The sequence below is a fragment of the Buceros rhinoceros genome, unplaced genomic scaffold, assembly GCF_000710305.1.
Source record: "Buceros rhinoceros silvestris isolate BGI_N320 unplaced genomic scaffold, ASM71030v1 scaffold3895, whole genome shotgun sequence".
NCBI classification, from domain to species: domain Eukaryota; kingdom Metazoa; phylum Chordata; class Aves; order Bucerotiformes; family Bucerotidae; genus Buceros; species Buceros rhinoceros.
In genome coordinates this window covers 70,840-80,240 of record NW_010414539.1, presented here as the reverse complement: position 1 = coordinate 80,240, position 9,401 = coordinate 70,840, and positions in this window count along the sequence as shown.

Genomic DNA, 9,401 nt, shown 5'->3' with positions numbered 1-9,401 from the left:
TCATAAACACTATATTACCCAAACACCGGCCATGGAGAGGGCATTCAAGGCCACACAAGCTTAAAGATTACGACATTTAAATAAGCTGACCCTGGTTAGGTATTTCCTCCCCATAACTGGAGGCCTTCATCGAAACAAAATGTTGCACTTTGAGCATTACAACAGAACCTAGCGCTAAACCTATCTTTGGCCATAGATAAGTCATATTCCTCTGTGTGAAAATTTACTGTGAGTGAAACAAGCTGATGCAAACTCTGTATTTTCCTTCACCAACCTGCCAAAATCCCAAGCTATAAGCTTGGGTCTGCAATGAGTCTTTCAAATCCCGTAAAAGTAACTTGAACAATAATATAGGGAATAAAAACATAAAGCACCACAAGATACTTGAGCTTAAGGTATTCAAATAAAGTTGTATCAATATTCTCCATCACAAAACTTGCAAATTTGAAAATAACTATGGCTCTGCAGTCAACTGTTTCATATAGGCTATTCCTAGTCTAAGTCCAGCCTGTGCCAGGAATACACATGGTATAAAAATTCAAAATAAGGCAAACAAAGCAAGTGAGAGCAACACACACCTTTCACCCACAGAATCGTCACACTTCAACACTAGGCATCATTCTGCAGCTATCCTTTTCATGATCATAACTCCACCTGAAAATTAGCTGCTTACGTGTTCATACTGCTAACCAAAAATCAGGAATACCGCATTTTAAAAAAAAAAAACCTGAACAAATCATGAGTGTCTCTGGCCTGAACAAATTCTGAAATTCCAATATTTTTTAAATTAAAAAAAAAATTAAATAAATTTGAACTGTAAATTCCCAACACATGCCTCCACATTCTTCCAAATCACCTCTGCACCCACAGCTAACCTTAACCCTCTGGCACTGTACACTGCTCAGCCTAAAGGTGAGCCCCAAACCAGCTCACCCACCCAGCTGCAAGAGTGAACTGGGGGTTGTTCGCACACACAGGATGAAATTCGGGATGCATCACACAGAGACACCAATATCACATTTCCACCACTTTCCATTTGAATAACTAAGTGTGAATTGCAGAAACTGGCTGTGACTTTGGCTCTGCTTCCCTGTTTCACAGACCCTGACTCTAAGCTGGTCCCTAACTCCCACTCAGTCCTTCACTTTCCTCTGGAAGAGTCGAACACGGACCAAGTCCTGGCTCTCCAATCTTCTCTTCTCTGGAAGCCCTGCCTGAACACATCTCCAGCTCTTGGCTGGGCTATTTACAGTACTCACAAAGGAAATACAGAAGGAGGTCTGGCAAAATCCTCTTTCTTTTTTCTCTCCCTTCCCTTTCCTCACAAGCATCAATGTTTCAGCAAAAATGTATTGTGGAACAGACCTTAGTCTCATTTATCCCATCCACCACGGGCATTATCCCTACTCCCAATGCTAGCTACAGTCTACGCATCCACTGGCCCCAGCTCCTACCACTGCAAAGAGAAACTGTTAAAATATGCACACTGCATGAAAAATAAATAGGTAAACTGAGACATGCTGTGTCGAATTCTACAAATCTTAACCCTGACCCTGTTTCTTCAGTCCGTAACTCAGTCAGTCTCCAGAAAACAAAAGGCAGATTCTGGTGTTAGTTGAAGTCCTCGACCAGGAGCATGTTTGGAACCAAGAGATATCATTACCTGTATCCACGGGGAAAGCTAAACATCAGACAACACTTGACACAACCCAAGGCAGCCTCAGCATGAGCCAGCAACGTCCTTATTGACCACCCACACTTACATCACAGTGCCCAGAGAGAGTCACCTGGGAAAGGGCATCCACCTAAGTCCCTTGGGTATGTCTGTGTAGGTCTAGGCAACATATGAGGGCACAAAGAACCAAGGAATGGGGCTGGGGTGCAGCAGGCAGAGAAATAGAGGTGAAAGTTACGAGAAAGGAAACAAGTCCCAATGTGAACAGAGCCACCACATCTCCAGCCTACATTAGGGCAAGCTTGGTTGTGCTCATCAAAGATATAGAAGGTCTGCTGAGCTGTGCAACACAGCCTCCAGCATGCACATGTCCTTGGGATCCTGTCAGAATGAATCCTGATCAACCCATATGCATGCCAGGAGAATAAGCAATTGCACACTTGTTCTTTCACTTTTCAGTATTAGGGATGGGAGGTTACTTCAGTGCTTTTCAGAGGAGGCCTTCACAAAATACCTTCTGACTTGCCCAGGAAACAAATTCCCTGTCGTTTCTGATGGGAGAGTGAAATTTTCCTTTGCATCATTCTACAAATTCACCATCTAAGAGCTTTGCTGCAGCAGTCAGAATTCCTGAACCATATGCCCCCAGTTCATATAGGATTAAACCCACTTGTGCATGTCATCTGGCCTTGCTAGTCCTCAAATTTAATTTTAAAACTTTATGAACTTCTGATAAATAATCCCTGCCTCTAATCAGAAACATTAGTTAATCAGGTTCCATGTGCTTTCAACTTTATTAGATCCTTGTCACCACTCTGTGTATGCTTCAAGCATCCCACTTGATCACAAATACATTGGGCACCAAAATATGCCAAAGATGACTTCTGATGGCAGGAAGTATTTGATGTATCAGTTATACGATATTACAGTTCTCACAGCACAGTTACAAAGCACAAAGGGAAAAAAATGTATCCACAAAACAAAGAACTCCACAGGAATGTGGATATCTCTGGAGACAGTGATTTTTCCCCTGAAAATCTTCAGTGCTACTCAGCTTCTAGAGTTCTAGTTTGCCATTTTGAAACCACGCGTTATCTGCAACTTGATATTGCAGATATATAATACTATATTTTTTAAAAAGATTAATGCAAAATTAAGTATTTCGGAAGTTCCAAACTCAAAAAATAATAACTGGTTTATTTTGCAGAAGAAGGGGGTTGGTCAGCACATCCTTTCAAAATCCTCCACAGAACAGCACACCAGTCTTCCACAAAGCTCTCGGGCTCTAGATAAGCTTTGTAACGTGGTTGTAGTCACCAGGGTAAGGTGGTGCAGAACTGCACGTGCATGCAGTAGCCTACAGGAACCTCTCTCGTTCCTGCAGTAAACAAGTCCCCACTTGTAAACAGCACCAGAAACAGCCTTTATGTACAAGAGCACAAATCCAGAGCAGCTGATGGATATGGTCCTTCTCTCACTTACATTGGTGTTATTCTGTTAACTACAGAGGAATAAAAACTGAGATGGAAACCAGACTCCGTCAAGTAAACTCTGGGCTTGAGCTGCTTCAAGAAAAGGAAACCCAGGCCGTGGACTGGTGCCAGGGTCTGCCAGGAGTCTTGGCAGCTGCAGAGTTGTTATCTGCCACTCTCATTCGTCTCCACTTCTTCCATCATAGTGTCTAATGAAAAGGTCATTAACGTTTGGGGAATCCCTCTATTGCATTTCCAAAAGGAGTAAATCCATTTCTCCAGCACACAAGTGCCACTCACCTGGCCCATGAGCAGCGAGATTGCTATGTGGGTGTGGACACAAACCCCTGTACCCTGCAACATGCCCTACTTCTTCCTGTTATTCCAGTCAGTAAGTCCCAGTGCTGTTAGCAGCTCAGGAAATTCAGCCTGTCATCTGTAATCTTTGAAGTGCAAACTTCAGACTCGCGCAGAATGGAGAGCTGAAGTGATGTCTCTATTTTCAGGTGAGCAAAGCTGCAGACTTCAAAGGTTTGGTATTAGTCTGTGAAGCTTCTTAAAGATTGTCACCTGAGTTTCTCAAAAGCTGGCTGAAAATGCATCCATACAACCAGATAAACGTGTTCTTTGATCTGAGTGATAAAAACAACTATTTTTCTACATGTAAAATCCTTTTTTGTAAATGTTTATGAACTGTGGGAAATTATGTCTCTGCCAGAATTTGAAATAAAGTGATTCAATGGGTTTGCTTTACATTTACCATTCATTACGCTCGCTAACATCGCAGGAATCCCAACGGAGTTTTCAAGGAAGGTTCACGGTGTTGTAGTTACCAGGGAAACACATGATAAATTGTTGCTATCTAAAAAAGAATATCCCCATTAACTTCCTATTAAAGAGCAAGCGATGTGAAATGTATGGAGAAATGCCTTTACGGTTACCCTATTAAAATGCTGTATGTTTTTTTCAAGATTTAACCAAATACTGGCCAAGCTCTGACATTTTTATTCATTGCGAACAGCACAAACCACTTTACAGTCTGTGGTTTACCGTGCATTGTTAAAGACAGTCCAGTGTTCAGCTGGGTCAGCCCAGGAATAGCAGACACCATGTGACTGTTACTGCAGTTAAAACATTTACAGGATGTAAGATAAGCTAGGAAAAACTGCAAGTGTATTTCACACCAAACCAAAGGTTTTTTACCAACCTCCCCACAGCTTGTACAGGGTATCCAACCCTAGAAGAAGAGTTTACACATTGAGCACCTGAATAACTGCATAGAATAGACAAGGTTTCTCATTGTATGTCTGTATTTTTTGATTTGGGGCACCACTGTGTGCACGAGTGTTGCAGGTGACAGATCACCTTGGCCCTATAGACAAATGGTGGAGACAATCGTGCTCCAATGCTACCTCGTCCGTGGTGCTCCAGGGAGAAAGAACACTGCGTGACATGACTGAAGTAGCCTCATGGAGAAACTAGAGTCCTTCATTGTTCAAATCCTTCTTTGATCTCTTGCAGGTCAAGTGGGCAGTTTAAGAAGCAATCATCACTCTGAACCACCACCTCTCAGAGGGATTTGGTGTCCCTACCGTCTTTTGGTGAGTCCCCAGCATTTGAGAGTGACTACAAGTGCTGCTCCAACCTTACTGCAACATGAATAGCCTGCCTAAAAGGACCTTCAGCAGAAGCTAAATTAAATCCGGCTTCTTCCACACTAAAATATCCCAAAAGCACATTTCTTCCCTGTTCTCTCTTTCACACCCGTCAGTTACGGTACCTCAGCTGGGCAGAAGTTAACTTCCAACAAAGAACAGTAATTTCTCTAGCTGCTCCAACCTGATTCACATTTGGCTGCCCATGTCTGTCACACTCAAGCTTTACAGAGTAAGTCCCTGAATCACTATAGTGGGTAAAAAGGATTATTCTCATTTAAGAGGTCACCTCTGAATTGATGAGAGACGTTCAATAGCTGACTTCCTCAAGTTTCCACTGTGAATTAACAAGAAAGCAGAGATAGCGTCCAGTTTCTGGCTGAATTATTTCCACCTTGCTACTCTCTGGATTAAAGAAGGTATTAATTTTACTGGAGCTCGTTAGGACATTTAAGCTGTGTACCACAGCTTAAACTTTAGAAATATTTCTGGCAAATGGAGACAGTGCTACGGGTCAGGTGAATGCAGAAATTTTTTCCTCCTGATAAAACAGAGCAATGGCTGGCTCTGAAAGTGAAGACACACAGCTCATGGTCAATGCAAAGGAAGAAGACAGAGTCAAGTCAAAGTGAAAGTCAGGAAGATGGTGATGCTACTGGGCAGGAATTACTCTCAAGACCAGAAAGACAGATGCTGTGCTAAAGACGTGATATAATGAGAGGTGAGAGTTTTAGCTTTGTGAATGAGTAAGAAAACCAGGTTTCAAAAGACATCACACAGAAAGAACCTGCCAGATTTAGACACAGCCTGGACATGAGTTTTAGACTGAGTCTAAACAGCAGTGAGAGCTGGAGGTGGGTAGTGGTGACAGCAGAGAGAAACAGGAAAGAATGTGGGGAAGGGAAGAAGACACACCAGAAGCACTACTGGCAGAGCTTTTCCTTGGCACATCCATGGATCAATTCCTGCTCCAGGTCAGACAGGCTGGCACCTCCACTGTTCCTTCTCTTGTAAGAAAAGGATGATCCTGCTGTTGGTCACATCTCTAAGGTCATAACACTCCAAGGGAGGGAAGGAAATTGGAGTTTCTCTGAAGGCAGAGCACAGGTCGCACCTCCCTTCTCAGCCCCCAGATCACCTTGCTGGTTCCTCAGAAAACCCAGCATCCAGTGCATCGCAGTGGAGATGAGGCACTACTCAGTTAGATGTCTGACATCAGGCAGCTTCACATTTTGGATTTAGCCTTAGCTTTAAATCAATGTCACCAAGACATAAAATGATGGAAAGAAAGTTTCACCATAGTCCATTGGACCAAAAAGTTGACCTGTTTTCTTCTTCCTCTCCGTATTTTTACTGGTCTATTTCTTAAATCCATTCCTAAAACAGGCAAACCTTTTTGGTTTCCATTTGCGAAGGATATTAAAAAAAAAAAGTGAGAAAGAAGGAGACACAGACACACAAAGCCAGAAAGAAACAGAGAATCCAAGTGGAGAGGTATGTGTTATTGGACAAGCATTTAATTTATGGAGCTTGGCCGGCAGAACAAGAGTTTGAATTGTACTTCAATAAGTGGAGCTCTTAGACGAAATGTGGCTTGTAAAGTTGTTTTACAGTCTGCTTTGCCAAACAGCCAGCACCTCATGGAAACCTTTGAAAAACATTCTGTTTAGAAGTGACATTTTTTATATTTCATATTTTCTCTATTTGTTTTCCCCTTTGGTTTTAAAACTGAAACCATATGCAGGAAAACAAGATTTTTGTGTCTTAAAATATCTACCTGGTCTGACTACTTTTATTATTAATAAAACGGTTAGTATTTTGAAAATTCTTCATGTATTAGGTACTTGGTTCAAACATTAATGTGTCCCTGTTTGGTGCCCCAGACAGCTACAGATGTCTCAAATGACCTTGGGATAGTCACTTAGCTGAGATTCATCACCCCTCTCCCTACGTAGATGTGATGCAGCTGTGTACATCTGAGCTGTCTGTCTTTCCCGTTATAGACAGCAAATGCAACAGAGTTTAGGACATGATTCATCTGTGTAGGATGGGAGGGGATGAATCATGCTCTAGATCCATATATTGACCAGCTTTTCACTGGAAGTCAAGGCAAGCTGCTCAGATACAGACGCTCATGATGCAGGTACCCACAGTTAGACTCACAAGACCCTTCTTAGCTTCTCTGTGCCACTGAAGGGATGAGACAGACTCCTCCGGAAGGAAATCCATCCCATCCCAAGGATGATGTCTGATATATGCTATAAGGAGTCAAGAGGAATCGTTCTCCTCAAATGTCATTCAGACCCATGATAAGGAAGTCAAACCTTCAACCTCACTGTTACATACACACGCACACATACGTGTATACGTAAAATCCATATAGAAAAGACATCAGTGCAACTTCTATCCAAGGCAACCGGGCAATCCATTAAATAACTCTGTCCCTCCATTTGACAGATTGGGAGATACTGCTGTGACAGAGGGAAAAGAAGAAGCAGTCAAGAAGAGTATTGCCTTGGAGCAACACCGAGTGTTGCAGTACAAGTGACACAGACTGGGAAAGGAAGACGCAGAAAGACTCCAAGACCACATTGTAAGAGCCAAGAATCTAAATAAGGATGTACGAGTCATATTTAGCCCCATAAGTTTAATTGTCCTGATAACTAACTATTGTGTGGTGGTTGTGCTTGTACAGATATGACAGAGCTGCTATGGAATGCAGCTTCATTTAATGTCTGTGACAGGAAACAAGTTTACTTGAGCAGTTTTCTCCTTTGGGGTGCATTTCTTTTATTTTTACTGTGGAGGTCTGTGGCTAACTGTTTCATACATAATCTCTGCAATTGTTTTGCATTCAACCACAGCGACTGTTCTGAAATGCCCTGCTTTGTTCATTTGTTTTCAATGTCACGGGTTGATCCCTGGTAGAGCTTTGCTTGGTAAAGTCATTACGACTCACCCAAGCATTCTGTCACCATCCCAAACTTTTGCCCTCTAGCTGTACAATATTTCTTTTCTATATTTTTTCATTGTTTCCTATAAGAGCAATGTGCTTTTACAAACTGTTTCTTTTCAAGGCCCTTGTGAGGTCATGTCCTTTGAAGTCAACGCTTTTCGTATCACTTGTGTGCTTCATGGAGGTGGAAAGAGCAATTGCCCAGGCTTGGCTTCAGCTGTCTCAGTTTAAGACTAAGCTCCCAACAAAAACAGCAGCCCTGACAAAAATTTGTCTCAAGTGTTACACATCACGATCACCCCTGTCATGCACCACCCCACTGTTCACAGCCCACTTGTGTTTTGCTGTTTTTCATGAGGCCACCAGATCACTGCAGGCTGTGTCATGGTGCTACGCTGTGAACATTTTCTTCAGCAGCACAAGCCAAAGAGAAACCCAGTGCTTGCTCTGGGAAGCTTAAAAATACTAGGTTCTGCGCTATCAGCATCCTGCACCTCAAAAACATGCTACAGCAGATGTCTGGGGATAAGCAGGACAGGTAGGTCTAGAGATGAGCCCTAACCACCAGCATTACCCTGCGGCGTGACAAATGTTCATAAGGAGCAGGACAGCTCGTCAACGCACTGATGAATCAGTGTTTACTGACAAACGGCCCTTTTCTCAAAGAATTCCCTATCAGCCCTAGGTGAGCCATAAGTGACTCAGGCTTTCATTAGCCCTAATTAACTAATCGTTCAAATGATTTCTCTATTATTCATGGAACCTGTACCACTGAGCACAAGCCTTTAGACTGACAAGTGCTCACCACAAAGAAATAGTGGTTTTCCGGAGTGACTCTCCCACAGGGATCACTGTGCCCATTACAGCCCTCTGGGATCTTCCCTACCTCTTGCAAGCCCTCACACCACTCTGCTGTGAAGCCCCGTGATTCACCTCTACGACAGTGTAGAGGATTTCAGCATCTCTATATCTCTTTTTTGCACTACTCCCTTCCTCCAAAATGTAGTAATTCCTTAGCCATCTCCTCCAGTTGTGTCCCAGGTTGCCTTCCCATCTGAGGTGGGTGACTGTGCTCCCTTCAAGCAGAGATTTAGTTCTCTTCCAATCCATAAGGAGAAAATAAACAGGAATCATAAAAAGATATACTCTAATTTTTTTCTTGGCTCCACAGCTTTGAGGTCCTTCTTGATGCAGATTACAGGCCTGTCACAGATGGCTCAGTGATATAAAGCACTAGCCTGTGACTCCAGATCCCACTTCCATAAACTTCAGGCTGACTCTGGCAAACCCTCTTAGGCTGGAATTCCTCATGTCTGAAAATAGCCCTGTAAAAGCTCAGCAACCAGGCTCCCTCTGCAGCCCATGGAAAGACAGAGATACACATCTCAGATAGGTCTGTAAGAAGAGGGATGTGAATCACTCTCTCAAGATACCAGCCTCACTCTGTACTGATTACAAGGGGCTCTAACACAAGTAGTTAGCACCTAACATCTAACAGTCAAATTACGTGAGCAAGGACAAGAACTTTAAAAATATACAGGTCGCACATCTCAATGTCAGAGGGAATTGAGCAGAGCAATTGTGTAAACACAGGCTTTAGAAAATCTACAGTGATGTTTCTGCTTTGTAAAACCCAACAGTAA